Source organism: Papaver somniferum, unplaced genomic scaffold (assembly GCF_003573695.1).
Source record: "Papaver somniferum cultivar HN1 unplaced genomic scaffold, ASM357369v1 unplaced-scaffold_133, whole genome shotgun sequence".
NCBI classification, from domain to species: Eukaryota; Viridiplantae; Streptophyta; class Magnoliopsida; order Ranunculales; family Papaveraceae; genus Papaver; species Papaver somniferum.
In genome coordinates this window covers 14,608,271-14,623,987 of record NW_020622492.1, presented here as the reverse complement: position 1 = coordinate 14,623,987, position 15,717 = coordinate 14,608,271, and the positions used below count along the sequence as shown (strand labels likewise).

The 15,717-nt window shown below is 38.8% G+C and overlaps 1 long non-coding RNA gene across 1 annotated transcript; it reads left to right on the top strand.

Moving 5' to 3' along the window:
• The first annotated feature begins 672 nt into the window (after nucleotides 1-672).
• Nucleotides 673-3,643, top strand: LOC113333431. The gene is made up of 2 exons (XR_003351979.1): nucleotides 673-1,355; nucleotides 3,383-3,643. It is a non-coding gene; the product is annotated as an uncharacterized LOC113333431 (long non-coding RNA).
• Nucleotides 3,644-15,717: the final 12,074 nt, after the last annotated feature.

Genomic DNA, 15,717 nt, shown 5'->3' with positions numbered 1-15,717 from the left:
TCCTAGAACTTTGTGGGTATGTTCTAAGCAAACCCTCATGAGACTTCAACTCGTCCACTAGGGACACTTAGTGGTTTAAAAGACTTATTTCTTTCGCAGAATGCAATCGAGAGACCAGCGACAGTGGTGTAGGTAGGACTTTTCTTTTAGTTCTGTGTTTTACTCGCGGATGAGCAAAATTCAGGTTTGGGGGTATTTGATAGGCACCTAATATTGTACATGCTTCATATCATTTTGTAGGTGTTTACGGTATCTTGTTGCACTAATTGCAAATATTTGTACCAAATTGTGTATTTTGTTTTTCTTGTTCGTTGAGAGTAAATTTGTGGTAATTGTTCCTGATTTTTGTTTTGTAATGATAGGGAATGAAAAGAATGGTCTGAACATGAGATATGCACAAAGTGGAGCTGCTATGCCTTGTCGATCTAGATGTCAAGTTGGATTTAAGCAGATACGTGTTATGGAGAAGGCAGTCGGGGTGCAAGCAGATTTATGGAGTGAATTGAACCAGTAGTGAACAAGAAGTTCAAGAAGAAGAAATCTCTGATCTTGAAATAAATCAATGGGCCGAAGTTCAGAACTCAAATACATGGAAACAAGCCCAAGGTCCATTCTTGAATACCAAAACAAGGTACTCATGCTTTACACAGAATCAATTATGTTTCCCAAATCCCGTCTCCTTCACGAGAAACAATTTTCTGTGTTTTCTTTCCCAAAAAAAACTCAGTCGACCATCTTTTCTTTGTCCCCCATCTCTACCAGCATGTCATATCTCTCAGATTTTCAATACCATCCCCTCAACTAAAAAGCCTCCCCTGATTTCCTTACAATTTCCGGCAACAGAATCTCGAACTCGATCTCTGTTGACCCATCCCCCTCTAACCCTAATTATCTGTCACCCTTTGTTACTCTCTACCCAATACCGTTTCACATCAAATCAATCTTCTTACTGCACGCAACAATTTCACCTCTCCCCTACTGATAGAAGCTCGGAATGAAGATTGATTTGAGGTTTTAAGACATCGAGACAAGGTCAGGCGGTGTTGTACAAGCAGCAAGAATTATCAATTCATCTAAATCTGAGTTTACATTACCGACAGTAACAGCAGGAAATGGCAGCGGTGAGCACAAGCAACAAATGCTGTCAAATTATGTCTGATGTTGTTCTCCTTTCAAACACCGAAAATATCAGTCCATTAGTGAAGATAGTTCAGTGGATGTGTAGGATGAGGAGTGTTTTCAGTGATGAGTTTCAATGACATGAAAACCCTAAATTTTATATTGTATTTGTTGACTAGAGGGACTGGTAATTGAGGAGGAAATGTATAAATATGGGATGTCATGATGTATTTGAGGTATGCAGTGAAGGTGGTTTGAAATACTCTAAGTAATTTCCTTTGTTCTTAGTGTTATTGAGAAATCAGTTTGAAGGAGAATAGAGTTCAATTACATCAATGGGCTTATCTATATTTGAATTCTATTTGTCTCCTGTTTTCACTATGTTCTAAATTCTTAAACTAGGGCATAGATGAAGCCCTTAACTTACTACTAGATGATTCGTGTTTTCGATATTGTTCTTGTTGTGCTTTACTGAGTTAGGAGATGTTTAACTTTTGAGCTGCAATATATTACTTTTACCTAGTATATCATGTATCCTAGGTCATTAGAGCACTTGTATATTGTTGCATCAACTTATGTTTATTTGATACATTTAATCATTGATTAGTTGTGCTATAAGAAGACATCTAATACTAGGGATTAATGCTTTAGTTGATGTTAAACTATCCATCTGTGAAACCCCTTTGGAAAGGCGAAAGACTCATATCTTCACCGCTGATTTGCTATAAGGGAAAATAATAATTTCTGTAGATGAATTTCTAATAGAGGTGCCCTTGTGCCTCTTAGTTGACTGTTTCCAACTCTCATTGCATCCATATCTCCATTTCATTTTTCTACTTTGATCTTTGCCAACATCCAGTCGTTTCGACAAACCCTTTGATTTGAATTAGTAAAGTAAAGTTTTGAATTCAACTTCACACTGCGCTAGTCTCTGTGGGTTCGACCCAAACTTTCCCTGTTTACATTGTTGACAATGTGCACTTGCGGTTTAGTATAATTGTAGGTATCGCTTCTAGTTACGACAATTTGTTGCCTACTACTGTGGTTGTATCTTAGTTCTGTATACATATTAGCTTTAGTAATTGTAGTTTCCATCACTCCATTGTCACTCGCATAACTGCATCTGTAGGCTGTATACATACTGGTTTAAATTTCACTTTTTCTATTTTTCTGTAACTTAGTATTAATCCACCTGTTAACATATCCTGTTGCAGCGGTTTTTAAAGTTCTCTACCCATAGCTCATCAGTCTGCTTCAATTTTTCGTTCGCAATCACCTGAATTATCATAAATCTTGCATCTGTTCTATTAAAAGTTGTTTGTCATTCCATCTTGTAGCTTCTAGTCATAACTCTTCCCTGTTAGTTAAATATGCTTCACTCAATCTCATCTATAATTTGTTGTCAGTTTGTATCTGATCTTAGTAGAATCTGGAAGTCAAAACTAGTTTGAGTCTTTTGCATTCTGTAGTTATAATCTGTATCTTAGCCCCATAAGCATTAACTGTAGCTTTCAGTTTCAGTTATCCTATTCCAGTTGCTTACTTTCGTTCTTTCAGTCTTATTATTAAGATAAGCAACTTTGCATCATTATCTTGTAGTGCAACTTAGTGTAACTTGCCTGCTTATATAGATAGTTCTGTTATAGCTCAGGTTATAAATTTGTTAGGTCTCTGTTGTTTTTACTTTTCTTAGAATATAGTAACCATCTGTATATTTCCATCAGTAAGTAGTCATTATCACCTTGTTACTGCCTGCTACTCTATTAAATCTCAGCGCTTGGTGTACGTGAACATTGAATCTGCAAACCTGAACTTTCTGCACCTCGACTGCATTGCAGCATCATTCCTCAACTTTCTGCACTTCTCATCGTGCTAGCTGACTTTTGCATAGTAGTAGGTGTTACTTAGGTCAGCAGCTTTTCATCTTTTTATTTCAATTATTTTACTATCATTGCTAGTATATGATCGAGTCAGTTTAGTCTGTACCTAATGCATTATGTGGTTTAGTTTGTATATGTGTTAAATTTTTCAGTTATTTGTTACTCTCGCATTTCATCTGTTTTATTTCCCCATGTGTAGCTTGTTTATATTTGCATCCTGTGTTTTAACTCCACTCGACCCTGTTAAGATCATTCAGTTAGTGATAGAGTTTGTCAGTGTGGTACACAATATTGGTCTTGCTACTCTAGTTTGTTAATTGTCAGTATTTTTCATTGTTGACCTGCGAAATTCAGGGTACTAATACTCTCTGTTGAGCTGCCAGGTATCTGCAATACTGAAGTACGAGCCAAGGACGATGAGAAGAAGGAGCATAACAATCTGTGGAAATGCCTAAACCCGGTTTTATACCGGCGGTATCATTCTTCAAAACTTGATGTCTGTCTTGAATGATGACCATGTCTGCTCACTTAACTAGTGCTAACTGACCGTTGTCAAACCCCTGTAACATATAACATCTTTGTGCATCTGTGATATCTAAGTAACTTATATCTGTGCTTATCTCTGTAAAATACCTTTTTTTGTGCTTGCATAATCTTGATACTCATTCACATAACTCCGAGTTTTTGAATTATGTTGTGCTTGGTTGATTGGGTGTTATAACATGTTAAATGGTATGTCTGCTGGGATATGATTGTATCTTTCCGAGACCAAACTAATCGACTAGTTAGAATTAATCGAGAGGACGTAGTCGAAATCCCTGATTCTAACATAGAAGGACCTGACCAACCTGAGACAATGGGTGAAGAGTTAAATCAACCCCGTAGTCTCAAGGATTACATGTACCCCACAAGGACAAGCCATCCCTCTTGTATTGTTCTACCAGAAACTGCTAGTCATTTTGAGTTGAAAGCGAGCACAATACAATGCTCCCTGTGTTTCGAGGGTTGATGCTGAAAACCCTTACCACTACGTGAGAGATTTTGAGGAGATTTGTAGGACTCTGCGATTCAATCAGTTGACAGAAGAGTCCCTGAAATTGCGTTTATTTCCTTTTTCTTTGAAGGAAAAATCCAAATCTTGGCTATATGCTTAGCGGCCTCGGTCCATTAGAACTTGGGATGAACTTACGAAAGAATTTTTCAAAAAGTTCTTCCCAAATCACAAAACAGACACTATTCGTCAAGATATCAATAGTTTTGTTCAACTAGATGGTGAGACATTGTCCAAGTATCTAATGATTTGTTACTCCAATGTCCTCACGATGGTTTCGAACTGTGGAGACTCTCAACAATTCTATATGAAGGGTTGGATTTTTCCACTCAAACCATGGTTAAATCTATGTGCAACGGTGAGTTCACAGATAAAAGTGCCGACGAGTCTTGGCATTCTTACATGAAGTTGCCGAGAAAACTCAGCAATGGGAGTCTGTTAGAGAACCTAGGAAGTCGAACAACATGGGTAGTGTTCATAAGATAGAGTCTCACTTTGAGGGTAATGCTAAAATAGCATCATTGGCTAGGAGAATTGAGGCTTTAGAACTGGAGAAAAATATAAAATTTGTTGCTTCTACTTCTTGTAACCAAGTTGAGGTTTCTGTTTGTGGTGTGTGTAATATTTCAGACCATCTAGTCGAAAGTTGTCCACAAATGCATGCATTTCAGGAATCTAGAATGGAAGACGCCAATGCTATGTATCAAAAGCAAGAGAATAACCCATATTCTCAGACATATAACCCAGGGTGGAGGAACCACCTTAACTTTTCATGGTCCAAGGGCCCTGTACAAGGGGGTACGTCAGGAAATAATCAATGATATTCATATCCTAGAAACCCCCAGGTACAATCGTACACACAACACCCTTCCGAAAAAAAAACTGTCTAGCATTGACGAAAGTGTCGGTCTGTTAACCCAAAATCTTTTGGAAATTCAGAAGGCCACTGACCAACGTTTTACTAGTCTAGAACTTAAAATGGGTCAGATATGTGATGCACTTAATGAAAGGGAAAAAGGTAAGTTCCCAAGTCAACCTCAACAAAATCCGAAAGGCGCATTCCAGGCAAGTACTTTTACTTGTAATAAATTTTCGCATGACCAGTTGAACTTTGTTACTATTCTCCGAAGTGGTAAAGTAGTTGATAACAAGGTAAACATGCCAGAGAAGAGTAAGTCTGAATCAGGCTCACCATTGCATAAAACACCACAGAACACAACAACTATAGAAAATGAATCTGAACCTGTTTTTAAATCCAAAAGTTATGTTGATGTTTCTATGCCTTCTAACGTGTTTGTAGCTCCTTTCCCTCAAAGGCTGGAGCAGCAAAACAAGGGATCGCAGTATCACGAGATATTGGAATTGTTCAAACGAGTAAACATCAACATTCCATTTCTCGAAGCAATTAAGCAGATTCCCGCTTATGCGAAATTCCTTAAGGACCTTTGTACATAAAAGCGAACATTAATGTACACAAACGTGCCATTCTAGATGAACAGGTAAGTTCCATCATTCAAAATAAGACTCCATCTAAGTTTAGAGACCCAGGTTGTCCAACAATCTCATGCATTATAGGTGACCATATGATACAGTCAATAAGGCGTTACTAGACATAGGGGTAGTGTGAACCTAATGCCATATTCGGTATATGTGTAGTTAGGTCTTGGAGAGTTGAAACCAACACCTATAACTCTGCAATTGGCGTACAAATCCGTCAAAATTCCTCGTGGTGTGGTAAAAGATGTTTTGATTAAGGTTGATAAGTTCTATTTTCCTGTGGACTTCATTGTACTAGATACTCAGCCTGTGCAGAACCCAGACTGTCACATTCTTGTCATTTTAGGACGTCCCTTGTTAGCAGCGTCCAATGAAATTATTAACTATCGTAATGGAGTGTTGAAGTTGTCATTTGGTAACATGAATGTGGAGTTACATGTTTCCAATGCTAGCCAACAACATTTACATCTTGATGATGATGATGTGCTTGAGATTAACATGATTGAGAGTTTAATTCAGGAATCGTTGTCTAATAACATGTTTGTTGTTCCTTTGCATGCTTGTTTGAATAATTTTAACTTGAATCTGTTTGATGATGAGTACATAAGTGAAGTCAATTCTTTGCTTGAATCTGCACCTCTCATGGACACCACTAAATGGAAAGCTAGAGTGGATCCACTTCCACTCTCTTAATCCAAGTGTGTCACGTCTCTTGTTGAGCCACCAAAGATTGAACTGAAACCATTGCCTGATACTCATAAATATGCATTTCTGGGATCTTCTAATATTTTGACTGTAATCATCTCATCTGCTTTAGATATAGAACAGGAAAGTAAGCTTTTAGAAGTACTTAAAGAGCATAAAGAAGCCTTAGGATGGACAATCTCAGATATTAGTCCCACAGTTTGTATGCATCACATAAATCTTGAAGATAATGCTAAAACATCTAGAGAAATGCAGAGGAGACTTAATCCTAACATGAAAGAAGTTGTTAGGGGTGAGATCCTTAAGCTTCTTGATGCGGGTATCATATACCCGATTTCAGATAGCAAATGGGTTAGTCCCATTCAAGTTGTGCCGAAAAAGTCAGGTATTATTGTAGTTCAAAATGATAAAGATGAGTTAGTTCCTACTCGAGTAACCACAGGGTGGTGAGTTTGCATTGACTATAGGAAGTGGAACGCAATTACAAGGAAAGATCACTTCCCTCTCCCTTTCATAGATCAAATGTTAGAAAAGTTATCTGGACATAGTCATTACTGTTTCTTATACTGCTATTCTTGTTACAACCAGATTCACATAGCACCTGAAGATCAGGAAAAGACTACATTTACATGTCCTTATGGTACATTTGCTTATCGTCGCATGCCTTTTGGGTTGTGTAATGCACCCGCTGCATTTCAACGTTGTATGATGAGCATTTTTTCTGACATGGTTGATAAGTTTCTTGAGATATGCATGGATGATTTTTCTGTCTTTGGCTCTTCTTTTGATGAATGTTTGCATCATCTTGCACTTGTCTTGATCAGATGTAAAGAAAAGAACTTAATTCTGAACTGGGAAAAATGCCATTTCATGGTTCAGTCAGGCATAGTTTTAGGACATATCATCTCTGAAAAAGGCATAGAAGTAGATAGAGCAAAAGTCGACCTTATCCAACACCTTCTGAAAAAGCGGGGGTACAACAACCACACCCAATATTTCGCTTAGCAATCTGTATGGACTAACTCCAATATACTTTCAAGAGAATCAACCAGACTCAATCTTAACAAAGTATATCAAAAAGTTATAATATCAAAGAGTTAACAAAGTATATGGAGAATCCTTGAGTTTTGTTGAAACAGAGGAGTTTCATGAGATTGAGGAACAAAATTATAAAAGCTAGGGATTGTAAGGTGTGGGACCGGCCACGACTTGGGCATGGACGGCCGGCTAAGTTGCCCGGTCCCGCACACCTTTCCCTATTTTATAATATTATTTCATGAATCCATGAAGTTACGGGAAATTCATGATTTTTGCATAAAAACAAGGAAAGTTGCTAAAATCAAGGAGTTTTCATGAGTTCATGAAAATAACAAAATAGGGCAAAATAATAAAGGAGGCACGAGACCGGCCACGGATAGGGCATGGTTGGCGGGCCGGTGGGCCCGGCCCCTGAGCGCCCCTTATTATTTTATTATTATTTGTTGTTTTATCCAGTTTTGCGTATGATTCTTCATCTTTCCGTATTTTTGGATGCTCGTTTGTGCATCCGGGTGCTCAGTCGTGCATCAATGTCGAGTACACTTGCACTATTTTTGTGGGGCTTACTCAGTGATGGTCCAGATGCCCGGTTATTGAATATTTATTGTTAATTCATGAAATTCAGTGGAAAATAATTCATGAAACGGAGCAATAAAAATGAGTAGTTATTTATTATCAATTTGTAGGATCAGATGTGGATTGACCACGAATTCAGAATAATAAAACAAGCATTACCATCCCATTGGGATCGTGGATTCGACCATAAAATCGGAGTACTAAAATCATCTATTACCATTCCATGAGATTAGCTGTGAATTCGATCATGAAATCAGAATAATGAGATAATTTTATTACCTCTCACGGAATCGTAGATTTGACCATGAGATCGAAGTAATAAGGTAGGTGATGATATTACCATTTCATGAGATCAGCCGTGGATTCGACCATGAAATCGGAGTAATATCTATTACCATTTCATGATATCAGCCGTGGATTCGACCATGAAATCGGAGTATTACATTTATCTATTACCATTCCATAGAACTAGTCGTGAGTTTGACCATGGAATAGGAGAAATAAGATAAGATAGATTATCTTCTAGGAATTCAGTGGTGAATATGACGTAGAATTTAACCTCTTGCTTATGTCAGTGAATCAACGAGTGTTTCCAATGTCCCGAAGATGTTTTTCCCTCTCAGTATTTCATGTATGGAGGACCGCCTGAGTCTATACACAGACACTCTACATAGTCAAGGAACAATGAGTGTCACCGGCCTCCTGAAGGCGTTAAGCTCTCAATCTTACAGAGAACCGCCCAATTACGTTATTCTACATAGAGGCTATGATGAAATTCCTGGTGTCGAACGCTCCGGAGAGGCCTTTCGAGCGACATATGCATCATACTTCGTAAAACACGAATCGTCACATGGATTCCTGAAGCCGTGTCAGAAACATGCAGTATCATGATTTTACGGTTTTGACCTTTGTTGAAAATCCACCATCAACATTAAGTCTTTTGCTTAGTAAGGGACAATCATGTTCCGCAGTAAGCACTAGATGGTGATTTTCAGTCGACAAGAGATCAATAGTTGAACTCAGTCTACAAAGGCATTCTCAGAATCTCTAATTTACTCCAATGACGCCATATGCGAGCAAATGTTCGGGTGGAGACCCTGGTAAAGTGATAGAGCGTCATCCCATGAGCACGAAGAGATGAAACACTGCTTATTTGAGCGACCGAAGGTCTAGTTTTGGTCGGTTTAAGATTTACGGGTCCGGACCCAAAAAAGAAAATCCTTATCTTATTAGATTTTTGGAAATAAATTCATATAAAAGGGAAGAAACCCTAAAATTTTTATTATATATATATTTTTTTCTGTATGTTTGATGAGTTGTTGAAAATTCCAAGGACCCATAGTTGCATGCATGCGTAGGTTTTATGAAAATTTGTTGCTTTGGAAATATGTATGCACGTTTGTTCGATAGTTTAAGAAATGAGCAAAAGTCCCTAGTATGAAAGAGATATATGTATATATTGTGAATAGATGAGGTTTAATTGCAGTAGATAAATTTTTTTTTATGAAGTTTTCATGAAAACAAAATTTATTTTTCAAAGCACAGGGTTCCAAATATTTTAGGAATGCTCGTAGGTTCGCTAGTTTAACACAATAAACAATAACCCATGGTATTAAAGAGATTTTTGGAACATACCACCTTATAATAAAAATTTTGTTTGTGAACCTTTGAAATTTTATTTGGAATGTGGACTTTCTCAAAAATAGAAAAGATGCTCGTCTCATAGAAAAATGCTCGTTTGAGCATAAATAATTTTTTTTTAAAGAAAAACACACATAATTTTTTTTTTGAACCGCACATAAGTTTTTTTTTTTTTTTTTAAATTTTTTGATAAAAAATCAAAAAGCAATTTTGAGCAATTGTTAGAGATAAACAATTATATGCTATGATTTCATGAATTTGTGACATAAAATCATGGGACGTTCACACGAAGAAGTTATGTAAATTGCTCATAGTTTTGTGAAAAGTCAGTGTTGACTCTAGAATGATAAGTTTTGCTCGTCTTCGCATGTTTGAAGGAGTGAGCAAGTTTTCGAATTTTCGTGTCATCACTGAAGTCTAGTGAAATCGTAAAATAGGTAAGAGTTGAGGATTACCATTTTTGTGATTGCGAGCATCTTAATTATGTTTTGATTCCGTTGTGTTAACAAAATCTGAATGTGGATGTCGCAGCAATTTTGCAAGAATGCGTGATTCTCCGAATAATGATGCCTTCAGAGACAACGCAAGTATGGATGAGGTCTCCGTTGATGAAGAACGGGAAGAAGAAGCACCTGGAACCAAAAACATTCCAAATACTGAGGCTTCTTTCTTCGTGATTTAGCATATTCGTCGTGAAAAACGTCTCCAGTCCCCAACATTTCGTCTTCTGATAAATCCCAGGGGTGTTACTAAGAAGAAATTGGTGACTCCTCTAGCAATTATTCGTTTCTGTCTTCAGCGGAGAAAATTTTCTGCCTCGATCATAGAATTTAAGCTTTCTCGTCGACCCTTAGAAAAGTTCTCTGGATGGGCAAGACATATACTGAGTTTTCCCCATATTCGAGGTATGCTGGACCGTGCACAGGTGACAAGAGCTATTCAGGCATATGGAGACCTGTTTATTTATCATGATGCGCGAGGTATAGTAGCTTTGATGGCTCGCTGGTACATTCCAACTTACATTTTCATATGTAGATGGGGAGAGTTCACCATCACCTTAGAGGATGTTGTTCAACGCTGTAAAGTCCCCAGTCGTTTCATTGGTGAGCTGTCGAAACTTCCTTCGCCGTGATTTCTTCTTATCCGTGAAACTAGGAACATGAAACAAATGTTTGTTACTTCGTTACAAAATTTTTCTCCATCAAGTATTGACGATCTTCGATTTACTGCTGCTGGGCAAGCAGCGCACAAATCCAGTGATGAAGAAATCGATGTAAGTATTTCTTCACATAATCGATCATGATATTTCTTGAGTAAGAGTAACAATAATCATGTATGTATCCAGGAGGACATTGTTGCGGAGAATCAACACGGTCATACCTTCCATCCGCCATCAAGTGGTAGTGAGCAAGAGAGTTCCCAGGTATCAGGATCGGACAGAAAGTAATAATGCTTCTGATGTTGATGTCGACCAAACTAATCTTCCGAGCACTTTATAAACTCCTCGAGCTGTTCATAGAAGTATAATATTTCTGATTTTTTGATGAATAGACGAGAATCCCAATGAATAAATGAAATTTTTTTCCGAAATACGTCATCAGAAAATTTAGAACTCAGATTTTAGCAAAAACGTCATAAAATATTCATCCGATGTCGGATTTTCGCGATCCACCCGTGAATCCTCATCGCCAGGAAATTTCCAAGATTTAGATTAGAAGCTTTTTGGGTTTTGAGCACTTTTAAAGGCCGAAATATACGAAACAGTGAACTTCCAAGAGACCTTCAGAAATTTCTCAGCTGGCATGCGGTTGGATGTTTCGGCCACATCTTTTTGATAGTTTATTGAAATGCTATGAAATTTTGATATATTATATAGGACATTCATACGAAGAGAATGGTATATAACTCAACTTTATATTCATCACCAATTGCTCCCAGTTCATCGTCTTATACAGGGAAGTGAAAAACTCTTTAGATGAGCTCCGCCATAAAACGTGTTTTCATAACTTCCACTTTATTTGATCATGTTGTGAATGCATAATAATGAATCTTGATGAAGCTAGATTACTTAAACATTAGGTTTACAATTGCTTTTAGTTCCCTTGCTTGGATTGCTCTAATCCCATGTAATCTTCATAATAGGTGCCAATTATTGAAGTTGGGAATGATAGAGCCAATGAAGACGATTCGAGAAATACGGTGAATCCAAATGACGATGCTACCATATATGCACATCAAATGCATTAGGATGTTGCTACTGAAGTTGTCTAGGAGGAGATGATTCCAATTGCCACCACTTCAGAGGTAGAAGAAACCGTGTCATTCGCGGAAGAAACCGTGATTGACCAAATTGATTTCGCTGCTTCAATGGAAATAGAAGAGGTTGTTCCAGTCGTAGAAGAGATCTCTCTAAATATGAGAGAAATCGCTCCAACAACGGTAGGAGTTGTTGAAAATTGTATAATGTTATACAAGTATCCTACAGCAAGGGTCGTACTCGTTCCTCCATTTGGTGAGTCATTCCCACACCATGAATTTGTCGGTGGATTCAACATTCCCAGTGCATATGCGGCCATGTATACAGAAATATGGGAGAGGTATGGTCACATTGTCGTCGCCACAGATCCAGAAAAGAGTTATTTCTCCACTAATCAGGTAGGAGCTCTTTTGCGAGTTATAGATGATATGCGAACCAGGGCCAGAAATACCGTAAATCCAGGTGTACTCTTTGGTTGGGAGCACAATCTGGATCATGCTGAGAATATGAGCTTCAACGTGGGATGGCTTCGTGAAAGAATGGAAGCTATCAAATCAGCAATCAAGGAAAATGTACCTCTGACAAGCGATGATGTGACGAAGCAGGAGATGGAGGTTGTTAGATTGACGAAAGAGATGGAGTCGGCCAAGGAAGCTTTGCAAGTCTTGAAAGTTGCAGAGGAGAAGAAATCTTACTTTGATGGCTTCCTTTAGTTCCTTTTCCATGATCTCTTGAACTTTGAACTTCTGAGAGATGTAAGGTTTTATTTTGGTTTTGGTTTTTGATCGGTTTTGGATAGGTGAATGATTGAGGATTTTCTTTTGGACTTGATAGGGATTTTTTTTTTAAGTAAAAGAAATTTGATAAATTGCTGATTTCAAATACTGAATGCAAATATTGCAAACGTTTTAGAGGGATTGAAAATACAATGAAAGAAAATCCTAAATGCCAAATCCAGATGTTTTGAACGTTCATGTCTTGAACTCCAATACCTCAAATGTTTATTTCTTAGGCTTCAAAAGCTTTGATCCATTTCTCACGAATCACTGGTACAACGGCTTTATCATCCATGTCGATCAACTTGTAGTACCCACCGACCACAGATTTGGTGATCATGAAAGGCCCTTCCCAGTTAGGCTTCCTCCTTGAACGCTCTTTGAGTTTAAATGCTTTGAGAACTAAATCTCCTTCATGAAATTTGTTGGGTTGGATTGCTCGTGCGTTGAATATCTTCTGCTGGTTAGGGATCCCTTTTACCTTAGGATCCCAAGTCTGAGAATCTCCCTGCGGCACGTGTGGACACTCATGCAAGGGAGAGTACCCAGAATATTGGTTGTCAAACTCGGTCATTATTCTAGCAATGTTCATGTTTGTGAGATGCTGGATCCATAGAGGCTCTGCGTCTAACCACTTAGTGTAATATTGTTGAGGAAAAGCCAGCCATTCATAGCGTTTGGTGACAGCCAAGTTATGAGCATAATTGAGTCCCCGGACCAGGGTAGCATGTTTGGAAGTTGATAATACATGCATATGAGGAGGAATAAGACTTTACTGAGTGCGGAACCTCTTGAAGAAATTGTGTGCACTCTCCTCAGATTTTTGTGTGAGCTCCATCAAGGCTTGGACATTATCTAGATGCTCGAATGGTGGAGTGTCCTCTATTTCTTATGAGTCGGAGCTTTCTTCAACAGAGAAATGTGCAATTGGAGTTACCTTTTCACCATGAATCCATGTTCGTCCAAGGATCATATCATATCCTGGGTCCTCCCTAATTATGTGAAACTTGGTTTCTGCCCAAGTCGAGCCAGTTTTCATCTTGAGGATGATGTAACCATAAGCGTCTCTGGAGACTCCTTCATGGTCTTTGACTAAGACAGGAGCATGAGTGGCTTCTTGTCGAGTGATTCCCGTGGCTATGAGAGTCTTCATATGAATGATATTCAAAGCAGTGTCAACATCAACCAACGCTCGCTTGAATTCATTTCCTTTGAGATGAACTATGGTGAGAATTCCCAGTCGTACATGTCCTTGTATGTTGATGGAGGTTCGGAGAATGCCTCCCGAATTGCTAATCGTTTCCCTGACACAATGTGGTTCAATGCAGCAAACATATCATTTCTTTGGGCCTTCGACAAGTACAACAACTCACATACATGCTCAATTAAGGATTGAACTGCTTCCTTGACCAGCTGCTCGGAGAGTGTAAATGTTCTGATTGGGAGAGGATTTCTGTGCACTCCTTTAGTCCACAGTTCTCCTGAACCATCCTTTTCTTTGAATATGCGCTTCAAAGTTCTGCAATTACTTGTTGGATGACTGACATATCTGTGGAAACGGCAGTAACGCGGATTTTCCACTTCTTCTTCTGTTGGCTCTCTTCTGACGGGAGGTAGTTTGATCGCACCGACTTAAATCCAGACTTCCAATAACTCGATCACCTCTTCGATGGGAAAAGGGAAATCTGGCTCTTCTTGGTTGTTCTGTTGACGCTGAGACGGTAGTTGTGCATTTCTATCCTGGTTGTCCTTCCTTGGTGCTTTTGTAGGATGGGACGTTGGAGGAGCATTCTTATGTTATTGCGCCCCAGCTTTCTTTTTTCCTCCTCCAGCAAAATTCATGGAAGGTTGAACATTGTATTGTTTATTGACTAGGCGTCTGATGTTGCTTCGAGTATCTCGCGGCTCGATTTTGACAGTTTTTGTTTTTTCCAGTAAGGATGGAGCAGTAGTTGCTGATTTCTTAGCCGCTTCATGGAGTTCTGAGAAAGTTTGGAACCGGAGATTTTCCAGTAAGGCTCTATAGACAAGGATCATCCCATTGATGCACAAGTTCACCAATTTTTGTTCAGTAACATTAGGATCATGACAATCCAAGGCTTGAATTATGAACCTCTTCACATATTCGTTCAGATGTTCGGTGTTTTTCTGAGCCATTCTCCCAAAGTCAGAAAGAGTAATATGTTCTGAAACGAAAAAGTATTTCATGTAGAAGTTATTAACCATTTCTCCACAATTAGGGATGCTCCTTGGTGCGATGTTGTTGTACCAAGTATATGCTCGGACGGTCAGAGACTTTGAGAACTCCTTCAGTCGGACGACATCATTGTGTTCACGTTCTCCTAATGCCTCCAGGAATCGAGAAACATGCTCTCGAGCGCTCCCCGTTCCATTGTAAAGTGTGAACGTTGGAGAAGTATATCCCTTCGGCAGAGAAATCCTTTGTACAGTAGAGGAATAGGGAGGTTGATGACGATGGACAGATGGTGCCTTGCCCTTTCCTCGATCCTCCATGAATCGCTCTAGATCTTAACGAGTGATGAAACCGACAGGCTCCTTTGTTGGTGGGTTTTCCGCAGCTTTTTGGACTTCATCATCGTCAACTATGTGGACTGGAACAACTTCAGGATCAGCAGTTGAAGATGTTTCCTTGGCTTTTCCTTTCTCCTGAATCTTCTCTGACATCTTGTCAGTGAGAGTTTTGAGATAATTGTACAACTCTTTCTTTGTTGCAACCATGCTAGTCTTATTTTTAGCGAGAATTTCCTGTACCTTCATGAGATCGGCTATGGTAGGTGGATTTTCTCTGACCTCTTGGGGATGCCGGCTGAAGAGAGGATGATTTTCAGCGTTGGTTTGAGGAGGAGTGGTACCACCATCATTGGAAGCAGGAATGGTTTTTGGAGTACCACCATTGTTGTTAGTGCTAGCGTTGTTTTTCTTAGGATTTGTAACTGAACCTGACCTAAGATCGACCATTTTGTGAAAATGTGAGTTTGCAACCGAGAGACTAATCTCCCATTGTGGTCGCCAAACTGTAGATGGGGAAAACGAGTCACTGGTTTTTTAGGAAGTGAAGAGACGAGCGTGTTGTCGAGACTCCTCAACCGAGCAAACTGTTCAACCTCACACGGATGCACTGCAAAGGGAGTGCTTAGATTCGAGAGATCAATCTGT